Here is a 22,122-nt window from a genome sequence, read left to right on the forward strand (position 1 = left end):
TATATTCTTACAAGAAGACAGTCATAGATATGCGACAATCATTTTGGACATGAGTGTACTTTTTCTAATAGTGAATATGTACATTTTATAATAGTTGAGGTCGTAATGAAAGGAAAACTGTTTTATTTGAATGAACAGAGGAAGAACGTAAATATAGTAAATTCATTTTCAATACTTCTTTTTTATTTTACTCGAGATTTCTTTGTAGTTTGTTAATAAAATACTTACCAACATATCCTCATTTTATTGTCCTAACAAACCAATATATATTGTTTGTAAAGCAGTTTAGATTGATTAGGCCTTCAGTGTTTCATGTCACGCCCCCCTCTCCCCCGTTACGAAATCCTGGCTAAACGAATCAGTATATGTTCCAGTAAAATAGTTTAGAATGATCGAGACCCTGGTGTGATGACTACAGTATTTCATGTCACGGACCCACCCCCCTCCTTCACGAAATCCTGGCTACGTGCCTGCAGCACTGTATGACTAAGAAGTTAATCCTCCAGGTAATTAATTATTACCGTATTAATACGATACCAGTCATATATTACATGTACTGTGCTTACTAACTACAAATAAAATTCCCCTGCACAACAGGCTTTCAACAATAACGACAAATTCTCCAAGCACCAAAGGTTGGACAAACCGGGCAACTGCCCGGGACGGCAACGTCAGGGACGCCCAAACGAGCACCCCAAAATAAATTTCCTAACATCACTGTAATAAAATGTAAAATATAGGCTAGGTCTAGGTGCGGGGGGAGGACAAAACTCATTGGCAGGGTGAAATTTTGCCTCCGTCCACTCCTGATGTTGACTGAGATGTAGTGTTAAATGGATGAGGACGATACTGACCTATTTAGGCTCTAATCCCAACATTATTGGAGAGTAATAATTAGCTGATCTTCTTAAATACCGATTGCAATATTACTTACAGTATTTTTGTAGATGTGATAAGTTTTTTTTTTTTTTTTTTTTTTTTGTAGTTAGCGAATTGTTAGCCCTGTTTTAGCTGAAAGAGAAATCTCATGTTGGCAACACTGCCCAAAGTTAGTCAAATGTGGGATGTGGCGCATGCGCGTAAGTTACAGATGGTTATACATTGGTCTATTAAATGAGTGAGGGGGCACCACTAAGTATTTTGCTTAGGGGCACCAAATGCCATTGTTACGCCACTGAGGCCTCCTATTTGGATTTTTTTTAAATATTTTTTTAAAAAGAGCACTTTCTTTATTTGGACTCTTGGAAGAGGGCGGGAGTGTTATAGAACTTTACCTCTTTTAGTTTCGTGTTATAGAGCTATGTATTACATTGATATAAAATAATGAATTCAGCCCTTTTTGATTCAATTTGGTACTATTTTTCAGCCCACTCCAGAGCGAGGATTGTGGCAACACTGTACTCTAACAATTATGTTCATTTTCACATTGGATCACTGGAAACTGCTGTTTAATACAATGCGGATAGTATTCTTCATTATGGGTATTACTTTCTTATTTGTTAACATTTGATCCTTTTTGCAGCATATACTATTATTAGAAGCACTGTTGTTGGAGGAACGTATCAATGTCTTTGCACTTAATGAAACCGCTTTAAAACGAACCATGCCAGCCCGCATTCCGGGCTATCAATTACAACGCCATTACTACCATGATCACCTAGCTCGTGCGCAAGGCGGAGTTGCAAAAGGCTTTTCTCCTAAATATCCAGTAAGATCGTACAAACCGCCAGCTTTCAGTACTTTTCCGGAATATCTCCTTTACTCCATATACTTTCCATCTATAATCATAAATTTTAGTACGATTTAAATTCGTCCACGTCAACCTACCCCGCTAGAATATTTCCGATACATTGCCAATAATTATCGAAATATTATTATCATGGCGGACATTAATATCCATAGTAGAAGTGATCGTGAGAAAGCAGATTTTCAACAGTATTTAACTAACAATCTCCATTTTCATCTACATGTCCTTCCATCGCACACTAGACCTGTCAGTCAGACCATGCCTGACGTTGTCATTACTTCTCTGAATCTTCTTTCAGATTGTCAGCCAGAAGTTTTGGACTCGATTGGGAGTGATCATCATTCAGTAAAACTCACACTAGCTCGAGGGCAACGACCACGCCAAGAAATTGCCCCTCGTCTTGTTCCGAGATATGATAAGGCTAACTGGCGTCTTTTCCGGCAGGATCTTGAACGCATTCTTCATTGTGAAACGCCTCCAACTAATGAAACTGAGTTAGTTTTCTGTGTTACAACTGTCACTAAAGCCATCCAAATTAGTTCTCAGGAGCATATTCCAACAGAGCAAGTGCACCCACACAGACCGAAATTATCGCCAACCTACATTCCACTTTTACAGCAAGCTCGAAAACATCTTCAAGAATATTATAGGACTGGGAATGATTCATATTTACGCCTACATCATCAATGGCAAAGAGCAGATCGTAACTATCTTGTTGCGTATAAACGTAGAAACTCGATAAAAACGTGTAACAGCTTATCCGAGGAAGCTCATCCTTCTCGCTATTGGAAGCGGTTTCATCAGCTTGTTGCCAAAAGCACTACAATAACCGACCCTCTCATAGCAGACGGTACTCCTCTCTATTCTGACGCAGAAAAAGCAAATGCATTTGCCGCCCAGTTACAGGCCGTTTTTACACCATCAGCTGCTTCCAAACGTTGTGAACGGACATATATATCTTGTCTTCCTGCCTTACAACCTTTCACGGAGTACGTCATTGACCCAGACCATCCTCTTACTTCACCCATCACAGTCGATGAACTCCATACGGCACTAGCACGGAAAAGAAATACAGCACCTGGGATCAATTCGATATCTTACCGACATATCAAAGAAGCCCCGCCATCACTCCTGCTACTCCTAGTAACAATATACAATTTCATCCTTAAAACTGGTTTCTACCCTTCAGATTGGAAAGTCTCCAAAATTTGCATGTTTCGCAAACATAATAAACCTGTACATTAAGTATCCTCTTACAGGCCCATCCAGCTCACCTCAGTATTCAGTAAGCTACTGGAAAAAATATCGTTTGTCGACTCCATAAGTATCTTGACACAACTTCTGTGTTACCTATCCATCAGGCGGGCTTTCGCCCTGGATTTTCCATAAATGACCAGCTACTTCGTCTCGGCACAATAATTACTAACCAATATAACAAAGCTTTACCATCATGTCTTATTCTCATGGATTTAGAGAAGGCGTTCGATAAGGTTTATGGCCTCATTATGGCCTCATTAAAAAATTGCAGTCGTTTAAACTTCCCGTGTGCTATCTCAGGTTAATATATTCCTTCATTTCAAATCGCATTGCTTATGTTATAGTTGGTACAGCTCTCTCTTGGCCGATTTTTCCTCTAACTGGTGTACCACAAGGATCAGCTCTCAGCCCTTTCTTATATATCCTTTATGCGTCCGATATCCCTTCTGAAACCACGCAACGTCTTTATTTATCAATATGCTGACGATACAGCTTTTCTTGCACTCGGTAAAACTGTGCATCAGCTTAACATTGCTTTACAAGCAACACTTGATAATTTCGTCAAGTGGTGTAAGAAATGACACTTAATGATTAACTCCGAGAAAACACAAGCTCTAGTATTTCTACAGCCTAAATGTCGTTCAAAAGTTCATAGAAACCCAACTCTTTTGCGCCCAAGTGTTGATGGGTACCCTGTACGCCCTTCCCTCACTGCTACCTATCTGGGCGTGCTTTTCGATTCAAAACTCAGCTAAAATGCTCACTTGAAAAAACTAACGGACAAGGCCAATCTTATATTAAATCTTTTGCGACGCCTCACAGGAACAACTTGGGGACTAAAAGTCGATATATTGCTTCATACTTACAAAGCATTCCTCCGTCCGATCCTTACTTTTGGGCATACCGTTTGGTGCAATGCTTCTGCTTCTTTCTATGAAAAGCTTAGCTTCCTGGAACGAGATGCTATTCGTCTGGCGTATCGAATTAAACTTCCATATCCGACGTGGCTCACGTATGAGTACATAGACTTTCCAAAGATCACCGAGCATCTCGCACAACTTCGCTTTAGGTACATAACCTCTCACATCCCAACAGGCCATCCGCTTTTCTTTGATATACTTCACATTGACGCACTTACCGACGCAGTATACCAATACAACCACTCCCCATTAAATATCTTTGTATCTATGTATGTGAAACACGAACATCTTCCTGCGGTTGAATGGGAAATGTATGAAGTATGTGTCATTAATCATCATCCTCCTCATCTCTTTCCATCTTAGCACAGATATCCTCATCACTAACAAGGGCTTCCCAATGTATTCATTAGTCCCGAGCCGCCCCGGGACAGACTCTGCATCTGTCTCACTAATCAAACTCTGTTTGTGACGTGTAAGCACTTCATCTCATTTTCATAATCATCCTTATTCTTTATTCTATTATATTTCTTATGTACTGTAATTCCTATTAGTATCCTAGCACCTCAAACATATATCTGCACTTTTCTGTTTTTTTTTTCAGAAATAATCTATGGATTTATTTTACACTTATTAATCTTTGTGTTCATGATTACTGCACTTTGCCCATATATATCATTACCTTGAAATCAATAGAGATACTTTGAACTCCATGCCAAAGAGAGGGCGTAACCCTCTAATGGCTGGGAGTAGAAACTTATTTTATAATGATAAAACTAAATTTGATGAATAAAGATTTCAATGTTACCCTATTCCCGTACCCCTAAAAAAAATTACAGTATACATATTAAACTCTACAGGTTTCCTTGTTAGGGGTTCAATTTTCTTGCTATTATTTTTATGACAGAGAATCCGACTAAGTTTCAGTGCTAAACACGGACCAGTTAAAATAATTTTATATTTCCATTTTCTTTAGTTGAACGTCCAACGTTTATGTACAAGGGATATAGTAGACAATAATGATGAGATAAATGATAATGGTGAAATAACGAAAGTGCGAGGAAACGGGAGAACTCACGGACAAGATATTGATCTACCACAAAGCACGTTTGGAAGGACTTTAGATCGAGCCAGAGAAGACAAGCACCAGAGGTGAGCGTTCTGAGTCACACTGAACTACAATACAAAATTTTGTGTATCCATGATTTCTCATCCTATGTCACTTTAGGTTAATTATACTGGCTTTTGGTTTACGAAATAAAACGTTTTTCTCTCCAAAAAATATTGGTTGGTTTCGATAGGAAAACTAACTGGAATGCCCGTTCTTCGTACGGAAAGAATAGGTTTAAGAAATGAACCCCTCCTTAGGGTAAGAATTTTCATAAAAATTGTAATGATAAAAGATCATTTGATACTCTATTTTTTGCAGAAATTTTGAATCTCCGTCCCATTAATCTAAGTGACATGAAAAATCCAAGCTTTAAATAGGTACGTCCTATGTTGCAAAATAAATTTCAAACGGGTGAAAAATTCCCCTGTGATGGGATCACGAAAAACGTCGATTTCTCTGTGAACAAAGAAATTTTATGAAATGTTCCCCTCCCACTTTAAAACGGAAAATTAAAAGAAAAGCGCTGCAACTCGTGTCAACAGATTTTTAGCTGAGGATTTATTTATTGAGCTTTATCTCCCTAACTTAATGGGCGTCTGTATAGCAATTTTTACATGGATTTTGAATTCCCTTTACTTTCTTAGAATATGCCTTTTAAAAGTAGCGCGATAAAAGCGCACTTCAAGGTAGGTATTAACTATTTTCCCCAATTAATTTCAAACCGTTCAACGGTTTCCTCGTGATGAAATCACAAACAACAGACAAAATTGTTTTCAATACGAAGAAAGGAATTATGAAAAATGCTCCATTCCCACGTAAAACGAAAATTTTCAAAATTCCTGGGATACATGTCCATTTGTTGTTAATAAGGTATTTGTTCACTGAATTTCATCTTCTTAACTTGACGGGATCGTGACATAACTATTTTTACATACATTTTGAACCGCTCTACCTCTCGCCTGAAGATGCGTCCTATAATAAATTTAACCTGATAAAATCCCATGATCCAAAATTCATTATATTAAATACATATGTATATATAATGTGTGTGTATTGATTGGTATTCCTTGACATTTTGCGTAAGGAACGTACCTTTTCTGAGTTCAGCAGTAATCTGCCAACATACTTGATCATTGTGCTTGGTACCTTTCATCCATGATAGAAATATTCTTATGAAAGCGTTCATTCTGTTCGTCCGAATTGTCTGAAAAGAAAATCCCAGCGATAATGGAGAAAGTGTACTTTGAGAGAGATATTACGGCAGCATTAGTCATATGCTTTCAGCTACTGCTTTATTAGATTACTATAGTTGTGAAATTTGTGCTCTCTCCAAACCATCGGAACAGCAAATGATGTATGACGAGAATCATTTGCCCACTCCGTTAAAAGCTTTGAACATGTATCACAACAAATCTCAAGTACATAAATGTTGTCCTGATTCCTTAACTTGCAACCAAAATGAAGATGATAACATTTTCGAATTCAGGAAGTGAAGTTTCTTTCTTTACACTTAAAAGTTAATTCACCACACACATAACAGACATTATCCGTCTACTTTAGGCGCTAGTTTTGCATATTTCAGTTTTCTCACACAAAACACGGCTACTAATAAACAAAAGCATTTGGGGCATTTGGGGACCTTGCTCCTTCCCGTGCTACAATTTTTCCGTGGTTTGGTGAATTCAGAAGAGGCCGGACATCGCTTAAAGATAAAGAGAGAGCTGGACGTCCGGCAACAGCTGTGTCAGATGAAAACATTGCCGCTGTGGAACAAATGATTCGAGAAAATCCTCGAACAACTTTCAAGGACAATGAATCTACAGTGAACATTGGATCGCCAGCGGTAACAAAAATTCTTCATGATAATCTTCGGCTCAGAAAGGTTTCATCTCGTTGGGTGCCTCACACTTTGACTGAACAGCACAAGCGCATGCGTGTGGAATGATGTGAAGAAATGCTTGCAAGATTTGATGGAGGCAATTCTCGACGCGTCTCTGACATTGTTACTGGTGATGAGACTTGGATCTATCAATTTGACCCTGAAAATAAACGCCAGTCTACAGTTTGGATCTTTCCAGACGAAAATCCACCCACGAAAGTGAAGCGATCGCGAAGTGTGGGGAAGAAGATGGTCGCAACTTTCTTCTCCAAATCTGGCCATGTTGCAACTGTTCCACTTGAAGAACAAAGGACTGTTACTGCTCAGTGGTACACCACTGTTTGCCTAACAAAAGTATTCCAGAAGCTTCGGGAACGGCGTCCAAGAACTGGATTGCGTGGGATCCTGCTTCATCATGACAACGCGCCCCACAAACGGCCAACATCACAATTCAGTTTTTAGAATCTACGGAGGTCAAACTTATGACTCATCCGCCGTATAGCCCTGACCTGGCCCCGTGTGATTTTTTTTCTGTTCCCCAGGATCAAAGATAGTATGCGAGGGAAGAGATTTTGCAGCCCTGAAGAAGCTGTAGTGACTTACGAGAATGAACTTTTCAACACTTGAAGAAAAAGACTGGCAACATTGCTTCCAAAAGTGGTTTTCGAGGATGCAAAAGTGTGTACATTGTAATGGTGAATACTTTGAGAAAATTTAAGTGTTAAATTGATTTTAAGTATGTAAGTCATTTCACATCTCAAAACTTTCGTAGTGACCCTCGTAAAGAACTGTATTTCCACATAAAAATTAATGAAATATTCTTATATGTATGGAATTACACGTTATAGTAAAATTTGAATACCAAATTTGAATTGCTCATCTGAAAATACTTTAAAAGTCATACAAAATTTAGCTAGGACGAAACATGTTTAGACCAGTGTTATCAAATGAAACTATGCTACAAGTTTTTCTGAGGCTTATGTATCTAAGTTTTCTATAAAAGTTTGTTTTGTTTCTGGTTGTTATTTACAAATAAAAGCGATTATTTGGGGCAGTTAAATAGTAGACAATGCTTAAGGAAATAATTCATGGAAAAGAAATTACTTAATATTATTTTGTACATCTTGTTCCAGATTGTACACTATTGGCCACCTGTCTAGACCCAAAAAATGATGATATGGAATTTATAAGCATTCTAAGTCGAAACATATTCCCAATGATGAAAGCATTATCGGCAATTGATTTCATGAGTGTTAGCTCCAAATCGGGCTGTTTCTAGGATTGCCTCACAAACAAAATTAAAAACTCATTATCTTTATTATATTAGTATCTCTGGTGGACCCAAGGGGATGGGGTGCCCCCGTGTAGAGTAGTGGTTAACACTCTCGCCTTCGGTGCGAGCGGTCCTGTGTTCGATTCCCGGTGGGGGCACTCGATCGAAAAAGTGTAAAACGCTTTTTCAGGCCAGCCACCCTGAATGAGGTTTTCCTCATTCTCACCATTCAAATGCCAGGGTGGTACCTAACTTACAGGTCCCAGGCTGCTTCCTTCCTTTTCCAATCCTTTCTTCCTTCCCTTTCCCCGGATAGTGTGCTAGTCGATGGACGTCATTCCTCAAACGTGACAGGGTAAATGGCAATAGATACTCCAACACCACCAGCAAATTCGCTACGCCACCCAATAACTGTTGAAGATCTCTTGCGTTTCCTTACTATCTCTTTACAAAATATTCATCCTTTTGATCGCAAGCACGTCCTGAATCAGATCATGTATGCAGCCAAATTACTGTTTAACTTACAAGTTCATGCTACCTATTCCGGACTTACAGTTCACTTTCAAATTCAACCAATCGAAGTCTATGTTTAATATGGGTGCTTCTACATATACTTGTATACTACGTATCATTATGGCTTATAATTTACTTTTCCTCAACATTCGATCAGTCTTAACCCATCACGTGTTCTTCGCACAACTTCTGCAAGAAGAAAATATAGCAGCCTTTGCACTTAACGAAACTTACCTCGCACCACATCTTTCCTGCTATTTTCCGAAATATCATCTTCTCCGACACGATGCTCCATCTGGTCCAAGAGTCTACGGCGGTACAGCTATAGGTGTTGGCCAACGTCTTCCTTATCGAGTAGTTACTGTTCCATTTCAGCTCACACACCATCTTCCTGAGCATAATGTCATGACTATTTATTTTCGAGGCCGTACTGTCACCTTCGTCACCATATATTTTCGTCCAGGCAAAGCAATCAACTATGACTTCTTTCGATATATCGTTTCTACCTTTAGGCATTACATTATCATGGCGGATATAAACATTCATAGCCGGTCACAGCGAGATAAAACTAATTTTCTCGAGTTTCTTCACACTGAAACAGTTGCCGAGTTCCATGTTTTACCGAAACCTACACGCCCCGTCAGCAATACTACTCCTGATGTTGTCATCACATCAACATCTCTCTCGCAGAGTATACATATCGATGTGCTCGATTCTATAGGTAGTGATCATGTACCTATCAAACTTGCACTTCACTGCTCCCCTCGCTCTCAACCTAAGCTACCTCCTCAGAAAGTATTCTGCTACAAACGAGCTAATTGGGAACAATATCGCTCTGATTTGAACAATGCTATTAATACACTACTCATTCCTACTACACAATCTGATCTTGATCACACAATCGCTACTCTTACTGAATCTATTGAAGATGCAGCACACCGTTCTATTCCAACAACAGAAGTACAATTACATAAACCAAAATTGCCTCCGCACTATTTACCTTTCATATCCGCTTCTCGTCGAGCACATCGCGAATACCTGGCTACGGGTAATCTTGAAGCGCTTCGACTTCATCGCCAATACCTTAGAATTAAGTATATTGTTGCCTATAAGAAACGACATTGGATTCAAACTTGCAACACACTTGCAAGTGAATCACATCCCAGTAAATATTGGCACAAATTCCATCAACTTACCGGGACAGTATCCCGCACATCATATCCCATTGTTCACAATAATCAGGCAGTGATCACTGATATGGATAAAGCTAATACGTTTGCTTCATTTTTTCAAGATATTTTTACACCTCTCCCTGGTTGGCATACACCGCAGCGCCTACAAAATTCAATAAACCGACGTACAGATCCAACATCTGCTTCTCTGCACCCATCTATCAACCACTCTTTAGAACCCAATAATCAACTTACCACTCCGATCCAACCAGATGATATTCGCCAAACATTGCTCCGTAAACGAAACACTGCACCAGCCTTTGATTCTGTTACCTATGTTCTCATTAGGCAAGCATCACCTGCTTTTCTAACTTTTCTCAGCGCCATATATACTTTTATCCTGCGAAATGGATTTTTTCTAATCGACTGGAAATACTCAAAAGTTCTTCTATTTCCCAAACCTAACAAAGCTCCAACTGACGTACAGTCCTATCGCCCTATTCATCTCACCAGTTGCCTTTGCAAAATACTAGAACGCATTCTAGTCCGCCGCATGCACGCTCATCTTACAACTCATAATCTACTTCCTATTCATCAAGCCGGTTTTCGACCTCATTTTAGTACGCTGGATCAGTTATTACGACTATGTACAGCTGTTTATGATCAATACAACACAGGCTTTCCTTCTTGTCTGGTGGCCTTTGATCTAGAAAATGCTGGTTTACTATACAAACTCCATAACTATTTTCTACCATCCTCGTATATCAGATTCATCCATTCTTTCTTACTAGGGCGACTAGCATATATCTCTATTAATGGAACACTTTCTCATCCGATCTTCATCCAATCTGGCGTTCCTCAAGGCTCGTCACTGTCTCCTTTATTATACCTATTGTATGTTGCCGACCTTGTTGTTCCAAACAACATCAACATATTTCAGTTTGCTGACGACACCGCCTTTTTTCACGACAGCCTGCACAGTGCAATCCATCAGTAAAATTATGCAAACGGCAATTGATGCATTCGTTCACTGGTGTAATGTGTGGCGGTTAAGTATTAATTCTACTAAAAGTCAGGCTATTGTTTTCCTGCCACGTAGACGCCGTTCACGTATATATAGGAATCCAAGTCGATTAAACCTCCAAGTAGATCATACATCTGTCGTGGCGTCAAATACTCTTACTAATCTTGGTGTCATATTTGACTCCAAACTTACTTGGACCCCACACCTCACCAAGTCATACACCAAGCGCAAAATCGGCTCAACCTCCTCAAGCACCTAGTTGGTACAACCTGGGGATTAAAACCGTTAACAGTACTTCATACATATAAAGCATTTATGCGCAGTACATTAACATACGGTCACACTGCCTGGACATCTGCACCGCCAAAATTCTATCAAAAGTTGGCTATCCTAGAGCACCATGCTCTACGCCTAGCACATCGCCTCAGCTTACCGCATCCGACACGGTTACTTTACGAGCTGATTGACTTTCCACCTTTATTGCACCATCTCGAACATTTCGTACTCGGTACGTTTGCAAGCGAATTGACCAGCAGCATTCCATGTTACTTGATATCCTACGGTACGATCGGGATCACGACGCACCCTCAACTTACGTTGATACTCCCCTACAGCACTTCATGACTCTTTATCGTTTGCAACTGGACGATGCTGTAGTGGATCCCGAAATCTTTCACATCTACGAACCACGTGAGCTTTCATCATTCATATATCCATCATACGCACAGCAACTACCTGTTAACATGGGCTTCCTCTGTCTTCATCAGTTCCTGAATCGCCCCAGGAACAGAAGATAACTTGCATTCGTCAGTACTAACAAATACCTTGTGATGTGGCGTTCAGAGCACTTCATTTCATCTTCATCTACTTCTCTCCATACTGCCTCCTGTACTATATGCATTCCAGTTTTGCATTAGTCTTAACTCAGCACTACATGATAATAAATGTATTATTTTCTACAATATTGCTGTCTCATGCTTATATTATGTTTTTACTTCATTAGATGTTATGGTCACCCTTCCCTCACCTCTCTGTGTGTATATGTATTTAATAAATAAATAAATATTATATACTTGTGCACCTCTTAGACCAGCCACATTAAACTGCAAACTACCTTTTATATAAAGCACTTACCCGAAGAAAGGGCAAAAACCCTTTAGCGGGACGACGGACAAAAAAAAATGAAGTTCACGACATAGCTCGTGTAAAATATAACAAGTTGTAGCTCTTTTGCACAACAGCCTAACTTAATTCATTAAAACCGTTTTCGAGAAAATCACGAAAAGCTAAAAGCTTGCATCGGTAAACAGCAAGCCAAATAGCCTAGTCTCTTTCCTTCAGTTGTATTTGTATACCGTCAAATATATTGCAAACATTCAGCTTTATACGAGGGCAATTCGAAAAAAAATCTCCGTTTTATCATGTACAAGAAATAGCCGCGAAAAACGACGTCAGTCTTGTAGCACTGTGTGCAGTAGTTCAGTAGACACTTGCGTTGCAGTTCACTTGTTTGCCAGTAGCGTAGCGTGGTATTCCGAAATCGGGATGCCAAAGTTAGTCACTTGAGCGATACAATACTACTGCAATCAGCAATACATAGCTATTCCGAGGGGAAATATAGGGTTATGAAAAATTTAGAAGGGAGGCCCCTCTAATTAGTGGTCTAGTAGGACATATAGAAGCAAATGCGTGGATTACGTTAGAAGCCAATAAGCAACTGTCTCAGCTCCTTCTTGTCACTACCGTTGTGACGAGGAAATGGCCCCACGGTTGTACGAACATTGTTTCCAGTATAGTTCCCTTTATTTCTTTCTCATAGGCAGCTTCTTTCTCCGCATACCATACTTCAATCTCGTTCTTGAAAAAGTCGCCCCTAGAAATTTGTCATCTTAGGTCCGGAACTCAGACGCCCATTCGTGAATATGGGCCTGAGTGTATACCCATATCATTTGAAGATGCCAATAGAAAGTACTTAAAACAACTCTGGGGATCTGTTTCTGCGTATGTATTTCGTTGTCAGATATCCAGATACTGAAGGCAGGGGCGCAAATCTGTCTTCAACATTCGGGGGACGGGTAGGCCTAAGACCGTTTCCATACATTTTTTTTAAAGCGATGTTCAAAATATTTATTAAGTTGAAAAACAATGCTGTGGAGGATCAGGAGAGCAGAGTTGTCTTCAACATTGGGAGGAGGGCATATTTAAGCCTTATTCTGGGGGGAGGAGAGACTCATATTACGGTAGATGAATCTGATTTCTGAGATGAACCTGTTGTACACGTATATTATATACCAGGCGATGTAGATGAATTGTGGTACATATCAGTATTACAAATCAGTGCCATGAACACATTCTGAAATCTGAATAATACATGCATATTTATAATTGATACGTTTCTACTTACGCATTCACAATAATCCACATTAAAATTTTAGGATACTTGTTTTGTAATAATATAAATAATGACTTCCCCAAAACTATGAAAGAAAATCAACTATGTATGGCGCAACAATACTCTTATTTGAGCAAAATTATGATGATCACAATTACATTATAGGAATCGTTACAGGAATTAAACAAATAGTTGAAAATAGACTAACAATAATTAATGGCAATGAAATATTAAAGAATACTTAAAAAAAATGAAACAAGTCAAGGGACATCAGTTTCATCTCACTTTCCTTTGTGGCAGTCGGATACAAATCATCACAATTTCAAATCGGATTATTGGGGGGAGGAACAGTCCCCCTATTCCAAGATTGGAAGGGACATGTCGCCCTCATCTCCCCGGGATATGTGCCAGTGATTGAAGGGCTCAAGCAATCTTTACGAAGGAGGGGGGGGAGGTACGGCTCTTTTGGTCTGCCAGGTCGGTGATTGTGATTCTACAGAATGTTTTATATTTATGTTGTGTGTGTGAGCTCCCTCAAAGAATTTCTGGCCACACTACTGGACATACTATGTATTTCTGATGAAGATTAATAGTTTGCCTTTAATTACGATTACAATTACGATGCATTTAATTACGATTAAAGCATAACTATTTTTATATTATTATTTACATAACCGACATGCTTCAAAAAGGCATTGAACTAACCATTTCTGTTTTGTTCTATCTCCTTGATGTTGGCGCTCGTACGTTCTGCACAGAAACTATAGCTTAGTTCAAAATGTATAGAGTTGGAAATACTTGAATACGCCAGCGTATAACTAAAGCAAACTGTAGGGTTGCAAGGGATGAGGAGAAGCAAGTAGTTGGGCATACGCACTCAACAGAAAGCAGACGAAAACCACGATGCTTGCAGTAAGCTTGGAAGCCCAAGGAACATAGCGTACGACAGGAGGAAAGACAGAAAATGTGCATTTGATTGACGCGCATGCCACAGTAAGGCGTGACGGCGAGAGAGCTCATCCAAAAGATTGCAGTGGGAATAATTGTGATAATTACAAGCAAACAATTTATATAATTTTTTCTTATTAACAGGGGATGCCGGGCATACCGGCGTTCCCTTATGCTACGCCGCTGTTGTTTGCTCCAACAATTGAAAATGAATACTCGAATAAAAAAAGAAAAACGACAAATGTGAAGTGCGTGTCGTAATACGATCTCTGAGTGAGGAAAAAAGTTTTCGGCAGCTGCGATTCATCGCGAACTGTATATAGTGTTTACGGACCAAACATCACGAGTGAAGATGGACAAACTGACGTGCACGATGCGGCAAGAAATGGTCGTTTCTCTGTAGTCAGCAATGAACTCGTGCAGAAAATTGACAAAACTGTCCGTGAAGTAAGTCGGTCTGAACTTTTCTGTTCTATCTTCAGACACATGAAACAGTGGCTTGAGTCGCACCGCTTCGGCAATGTCAATGCGCTTCACATTGCTGTTAGCGGGTGGCTTCATTCCCAGGTAAGTTTTTTTTTTTCTTTCAGAAATAATTTCAAATCTTCTAAAACTTTATAACAATACCTCAATTTGAGTGGTGAATATGTTGAATACCAATGTAATGTACATTTATAATGTGGGTAATAAAAGTTCTGTATCTGCGAGTGTATGCCATTGGAAACCAAACGGTGATTTGTTTTCGAATTGTCGTCGAATATAAAAAGATTAGTACATCTAATAAGGAGGGGGAGAGAGCTACAGTACCACTTCGAATTATAAGTTAGGAAATGAGCTACCATATGAATTAGTATGCAATTAAACTATTGTTTTCTGTCATAAAAAAAGAAAGATCACTTCATGAACTGTAGGACAGTTAGTACTTTTATGTATAACATTATATATTTGTCATTGCTTTTTGTATGTTTTGCTTTTCCTACCATCCCTTTTCGTGATTTACAGACATTATTTGGTTTTATTATATCTTGCCATCTAAAATAATCAAATTCACCATAATAGTACTACTAATAATAATTGTTGTGGTTATTATTTCCTTTGCTGCTGAAAATGCTAAACAAAATATATTGCTAACATTAAACAAATTTCAATTTGTTATATAACTACATACGTATAAATACACATATATGCATATAGAAAGAGAGAGATAGACAGACAGAGAGAGAGAAGTACGATTAACAAACCTCCATGTAAAATCTAATGAATCTTAAAATTAGTTAAATTAGAAGACAATATGGAATGATAGGTCTAACGGAAGAAATCCAAGCAGAGTCAAATTTACTGGAAGGATACGAATGAAAAATAGTTTCCATTTCTTTACACACAAACAAAAAATCTGTTTACATTTGTTACTTTTATTCTCGCTTCATTATCTTTGTTATTGACCAGAATTTTTTTTCTTTATATTCACATACAAAATTAAACTGAAGAGGGCACAAAAAATTATCTTTAATTTCCGTTTTCCTTTTTTTTTCTATTAGTTGTTCAGAGCTGAGTTTCATTTCTGTTTCATTATCACAACAATAATAACAACACAAACGCATTTCTTCATTTCCTTTGTATCAGAAATATTCCCATGGGGTGGAGGAGTCAACATGGTCCAGAGCTTCCAAAACTTCGTTACTCGATATAGATTTGTACATTTTCTTAATATAACTATACTTATTTAGCAGTGAAATGACTGATGCAGCCTAAAGATATACTTTTACATCTCATTTGTACTCTTCCTTTCCTTACAGAAACAATCTACTGTAGTTCTGTATCAGCGTTGCCAGATCTAGCATAATGATGCTAGATCTAGCATAATTTGCATGTCTTTAGCATCTAGCATCTTGCTTTTAGCATCCTGCCCAAATCTAGCATAATTTCAGCAAGTTTATCAAAAAGCCGTAAAACCTGGAGATGAGAAAGAAGTTGGTCGGGGGAAGAAAAAGAACGGCAGAAATATATCCTCTCCCATTGATTCATACAGTCGGTAAACCATACAGGCAGTCTTATTTTCCGAAGTAAGTTAGAAAAGGATTTGTGCTTTTTTTGTGTGTGGCTCCACCCAGGGTTTTCTAATCCTTTAACTGCGAGGGATGGGTGAAGCTATGGGGGCCATTCTCCCCCCAACTTTTTGACAACTTCACCATCTTTATTTCTGACTTCATGACCATCTTTATTCCTGAAATGAAAGGTCCGAGACCGACCAAAAATCTGCCTCCCCCCCCTAAGCAGACAATTCCCAACTTCGCTTATGCTGCTAGGTAATTTTCTTTCAAAATATGTAAACAAACACTGTGCATTCATTTATACGATATATACGCCATTGAGTCTGGCAACGACTGCACTAGTTTAGTTGATTTAAAGCTTCAGTGCGTGAAGTATTGAGTTCTATCCACTCATTCTTGCGCCCTGCGTATTTTAAGTTACGTTATCGTATCTCAGCTTCGTTTTCTTTTCTTTTAAAACTCCTGAATTAGTAATTATGAGGATCTAGCATAATTTGACCAAATCTAGCATAATTTCGATCAGGTTTTGGAATAATTCCGAGTTGTAAGTCTGGCAACTCTGTTCTGTATTTTTTTCTGCGAATTTAGGTAGCAGGACTCAAGGATGTTATAAAATAGAGTCTCTGCCCATAACAACAATAACAAAACAAAACTTTTACTCCACTTGTGCAGAGAAGGACGTCTAACATAAGTTGTTATTTTGTCCGGGGCGAAAGAATTCTTTAGTCCATAAGAAGATAAACAAACAATGTCACTGTACTATGACTTTAAAAAAACTACACCGATAGTACATGGAACATGTGGGACAAATGAAAACATCTTTGTCTTCTGCAGTCAGTCTTGGACAAGCTCTGGGTTGATTTAATAGCCATGGAATCACAAATACTGAGTTACACTTACAAACTAAAGTGTTCTTAGACGAACACGAGATGAAAAGTACATTGCTAAACAACCGGCAACGTTCTGAGTTAGTACGGTACTAATAAGGGATTCTTACCTCTATTGAAATAATAACGTCCTTCCACGGATTCTGCCCGAAGCATACAACACTGCACTGCGTGGCGGTCTCAAAGCTGTCTCCCGGAATATTCGTCAAATCTGACTTGTCCAAGCCCTGGCACATAATGGAGGCGGATTCTAGCGGATTTCGTCGGAAACGTCTCAGCACTGAACACTTGGCGTATTTAGCTGCACTGGCGTATATACCTGCAGTTACCTTATATCATGTCTTAAATCTATGTAATATCTGGTTACCTGGCGTAATAATAATTTTCTTTTACAGAAAAAAGTTTAATTTTGTAATTAATATATAAAATTTGTTAAAATGTTATATTTATGAATTTTGTGTACGTATAAATGTATCTGTATTGTGCTCACACCTTACTCGTAGATAACAGCTTCTGTCTCCCAAGAACTTGGAATGAAATATTATCTTGGATACGTTATTTTATTTTGTCCAAAACACTGTTTTGGGTGACGGCTAGACACGGACTGGTGCCATGTCGCGGTTGTTACGTGTTTGGTCAGAATATTGACAAGATGTCCTCTTACATTATGTACGAGATGTGCGCTTATGGCTATAATTACCTTATTCCCGAGAGAAGTCGCTCCGAGTGGCTACAGATTTCGACTCGGACTTGAGTTTGTCTACCCTGGAAAAATGGAGAGAACTGTAGAAAAAAAAACATTCATCAGAGATGGCGTCACAGCGGTTCACCGTGGTGCGGAATTCGTTTTCATGTCAGAAAGTCCTGATGAGGGGTATGGTATAAATTTAGTTATAAATTCTAAATTTCATACGCCAGTTTGTCCGTTAGGAAAGAGTTAAGGCTGTCTTGGCTCGAAAAGGTGTCATAAAAGTGGTGTCTCGTTTCGGAAAGTAGCAGTTTCTATTGGAAGAACTTTGCCTCTTTTGTGTTTCATTCTTACTCTGGCCAAGAGAAGGCGTCACCTTCTAAGGCCCGCCCATCTTTGGATGGGAATGAAATGCGTTTGATGATGATGTGTTTCATGAAATAAAGTCTGTACCTTTTTTGTCCAGGAGCAAACTATATGTACAGTAATTTAGTATTCTTTGATGGACTTAGTGTTGCTATACTTGGTACTATTAAACCAAGTTTAGCCCTTTATGTCATTCATCGGCCCGCTGATTCCACGCTGGCATTTTCAGTCCCTATTGTGAAAAAGTTGGTACAATTCTAACCAATTCAGCACTATTTAACAGGTCACATTTTCAAAAATGTTAGTAAGATTTTTCAGGTCGGTAGCCAGCCCAAAAATGTAGGGGGGGGGGCACCCTAGTCCCCCGTGGATTCGGGTCTGAAACTTTTCCTACATCTCACGTTGCTCATACTGTATGTTGGACTCGTAAAAAATGCTGTTGAACATTCATTCTGTGACATTGCATCGCATAACGGTACGAACTTAGGTTGTCTATTATCCTCCTTTGGCCGTGAAATACACTAGTTAACAAAGGTTTTGTTACATAAAAGGAAATACCTGTTCTTAAAGGAACTTTTTGCGCTGAATTCGAATATGCACTCGATTTTTCTCCATCACGTACGATTTTCCCGTAAGAGAGGGATTTTCGGGAAAATCCCTCAAAAATTTCCCTTTTCGTTTATTTTACACCCCAAGATCTTGTCCCCTTGCATATACTAACATAGAAATTATATTTGGTCTAGGAATTAATTCGTGCGGGTGGACAAGAGATGGCGCAACGAACGGAGCGTCCCACAGTTCCGTGTATCCACACATGTGTTGCAAACCCCTGTCATCGCGTATCGTTCGTAGTATAGGGCAGTGGATTAAAGCGTCAACAACACCAGTTTGTAGTTAAGTGAACATGGCGCAATTTGTGCCTGATAAAGTGTTTTTGCGGGGTGTCCTGCTGCATTACTTTAACATGCAGAAAAGTACGACTGAAAGTCATCGTATTTTGGTGGAAGTGTATGGTGACCATGCTCTAGCTGAGCGAACGTGTCAGAAGTGGTTTGCACGGTTTAGAAGTGGTGATTTCGGCTTGGCACACCAAGAGCGAGCTGGACAGCCAAAAAATTTCAAGACGAAGAATTGACAGCATTGCTCGAGCAGGATTCGTGTCAAACGCAGGAACAACTTGCAGCAGCATTAGGCGTTGATCAAACAACAGTCTCCAAACGCTTGAAAACCATGGGAATGATTCAAAAGATGTCACATTGGGTTCCACATGAATTGAAAGACAGAGACGTTGAAAGACGAAAAACCATTTGCGAATGGCTAGCGATGGACAATATTTTACTGCTTCAACGACAGAGCAGAAAGGGGTTTCTGCATCGAATTATTACGGGTGATGAGAAGTGGATCCATTACGAGAACCCTAAACGAAAAAAGGCCTGGGTGAAACCAGGTGAACCATCACAACCAAAACGAGATATTCACTGTGCAAAGGTTATGCTGTGCATATGGTGGGATATGAAAGGTGTGGTGTATTATGAGCTGCTGCAACCGGGTGAAACTATGAATGGAGAACGTTATCGACGACAATTAATGCGTTTGAAGCAAGCTCTGGCCAGAACACGACCAGAATGGGAGAACAGACATGATAAACTTATTGTTCAACATGATAACGCTCGCCCACATGTCGCAAAACCGGTCAAAACCTATTTAGAAAATGTCGGATGGGAAGTTTTACCCCACCCGCCGTATTCACCAGACGTTGCTCCTTCGGACTACTACTTGTTCGATTGCATGAACAACGATTTGATTGGACAGCGGTTTACTTCTTCAGAAGATATCGAAACATGGGTCTCTGACTGGATCGCTTCCAGGGATGAGGACTTCTTTCGCCACAGAATCCGTACATTGCCTGACAGATGGGCGAAAGTGGTGGCTAGCGATGGACAATATTTTTCTTAAGGTATTTATGTATTTTGTGTTTGTACTACAGCTTCAATGTGTGCGTACCAACCGCACGAATTAATTCCTAGACCAAATACCTAAGTATACTTTGATTCATATTTAACAAACCCTCCAAGTTTCGTAATAATCGCTTTATTCTTTCTAGAGAAATAAATATGTTTGTATGTATACTGTGTGTACTGTTTATTGCACCTTATAGTAAGGCTTTCAGATCTCTTAAGTTGAGGTAAAACGTTTTGCTTTATTACCACAAACACATATATAAAATATAATACAATATAATTTACAAGTGTGACAATTTACAATAAACAATAATACAAATGTACCAAAAGGTCATGAAAAGACAATCAAAACTATCACAATATATGAAACTTCCATTGGGTTACCAAAACGTACTCTACTTCCTTCTTTTGTAAGAAATGTTGCATTCCCTAACAAGACCCCAACAATAGTCCCCCATCATTGAAGGATCCCATCGTCCCTGGTACCTTTTCTCCATTGCCATTATATCTTGGTGGAATCTTTCCCCCTGTTCGTCGCTGAGAGCACCTAAGTTAGCAGGAAAGAAGCTGAGGTGGGAGTGCAAAAAGTGGATTTTTAAAGACATCCTACAACCCAACTCTTTGTATTTCTGTATCATGTCCTGTACGATTTCTGTGTAACTCTTAGCTTTGTTATTGCCCAGAAAGTTGCGCACAACACACTTAAATGCTGTCCAGGCAGCTAGCTCAGCACTGTTTAACTTGCTGTCAAAGCTATGATCAAGCATTAATTTCCTAATTTGGGGACCAATAAACACTCCCGCTGAAATCTTAGCATCACTCAGGTTAGGGAACTTATCTCGCAAATACTTGAAACCTTCACCAGATGTGTCCATGGCTTTGACAAAGTTTTTCATAAGTCCTAACTTGATATGAAGTGGCGGTAGTAATGTCTTATTAGGATCTACCAAAGGAGCGTATTTGACGTTGCATTCTCCAGGTACGTAATTCACTCTAGGTTCCCATTCCTTCACTTCATAATGTTTGTCATCAGCTCGGCTATCTCATAAACATAAAAAACATTGGTACTTCGTGTAACCGCACTGCAGTCCTAATAAAATACCAACTACCTTGAGATCACAACATATTTGCCAACAATGGTCCTTGTAATTTATAAGATTTAGCAAAGTTGACATGGTGTCATAGGATTCCTTAATCTTCACTGAGTGCGGAAGTGGTATAGAAGGTTTTTTATTTCCATTGTGTAAAAGGACAGCTTTAAGGCTGACCTTTGACGCGTCGATAAATAACCTCCATTCTTCTGGAACGTAAGGAATTCCTAGCTTCGCCATCAACCCATTTATATCCGTACATACGCACATATTATCTTGCATTGAGAAATAGCTTGAAAATTGAACATGCCTTTTCCTGTACACTGATATGTTCGTTTCTGCATCCAATAAGTTCCACTGCTGGAGCCTTGATCCCAGAAGTTCCGCCTCTTGTTTTGTCAGGTGCAAATCACGGACTAGGTCATTAAGTTCACATTGCCGGATGAAATGTGGCTCGCGAACACAGTCAGGGATGAACGTTGGATCCTTGGATGTACATGTTGATGTCGATGGTTCATCAAGGTCATGATCATCATCAGAGTCTTTTGGCCATATCTCTTCCCAGTTGGTAGGGGGCTCGGGAAGTGGAAGTTCATCCCCGTGCGGAATAGGTCTAATTGCGGATTTAACGTTGGGATAACTTATTGTGTATTTGCTTTTTTTAGAATGTCCCTTAACTACTGTGAGACAAAAATAACAATCATCCAGATGGTTGGTGGGTTCTCTCCACACCATTGGTACAGCAAATTTCATGAACCTCCGTTTCCCTTTGGCCCATGCAAGTAAAGTGACGTAGCACGACGCAAAAATTATGTTGGGTGCCCACGTTTTGTCCTGATCTCCCA

At 39.3% G+C, this 22,122-nt stretch overlaps 1 protein-coding gene across 1 annotated transcript in view; it reads left to right on the forward strand.

Moving 5' to 3' along the window:
* The window catches only part of LOC145671082 (neuronal acetylcholine receptor subunit alpha-10-like), a 1,484,349-nt gene that overhangs the window by 1,085,185 nt on the left and 377,042 nt on the right, over positions 1–22,122 (forward strand). The window lies entirely within an intron of this gene.

Source organism: Thermobia domestica, chromosome 15 (assembly GCF_964235325.1).
Source record: "Thermobia domestica chromosome 15, izTheDome1.hap1.1, whole genome shotgun sequence".
NCBI classification, from domain to species: Eukaryota; Metazoa; Arthropoda; class Insecta; order Zygentoma; family Lepismatidae; genus Thermobia; species Thermobia domestica.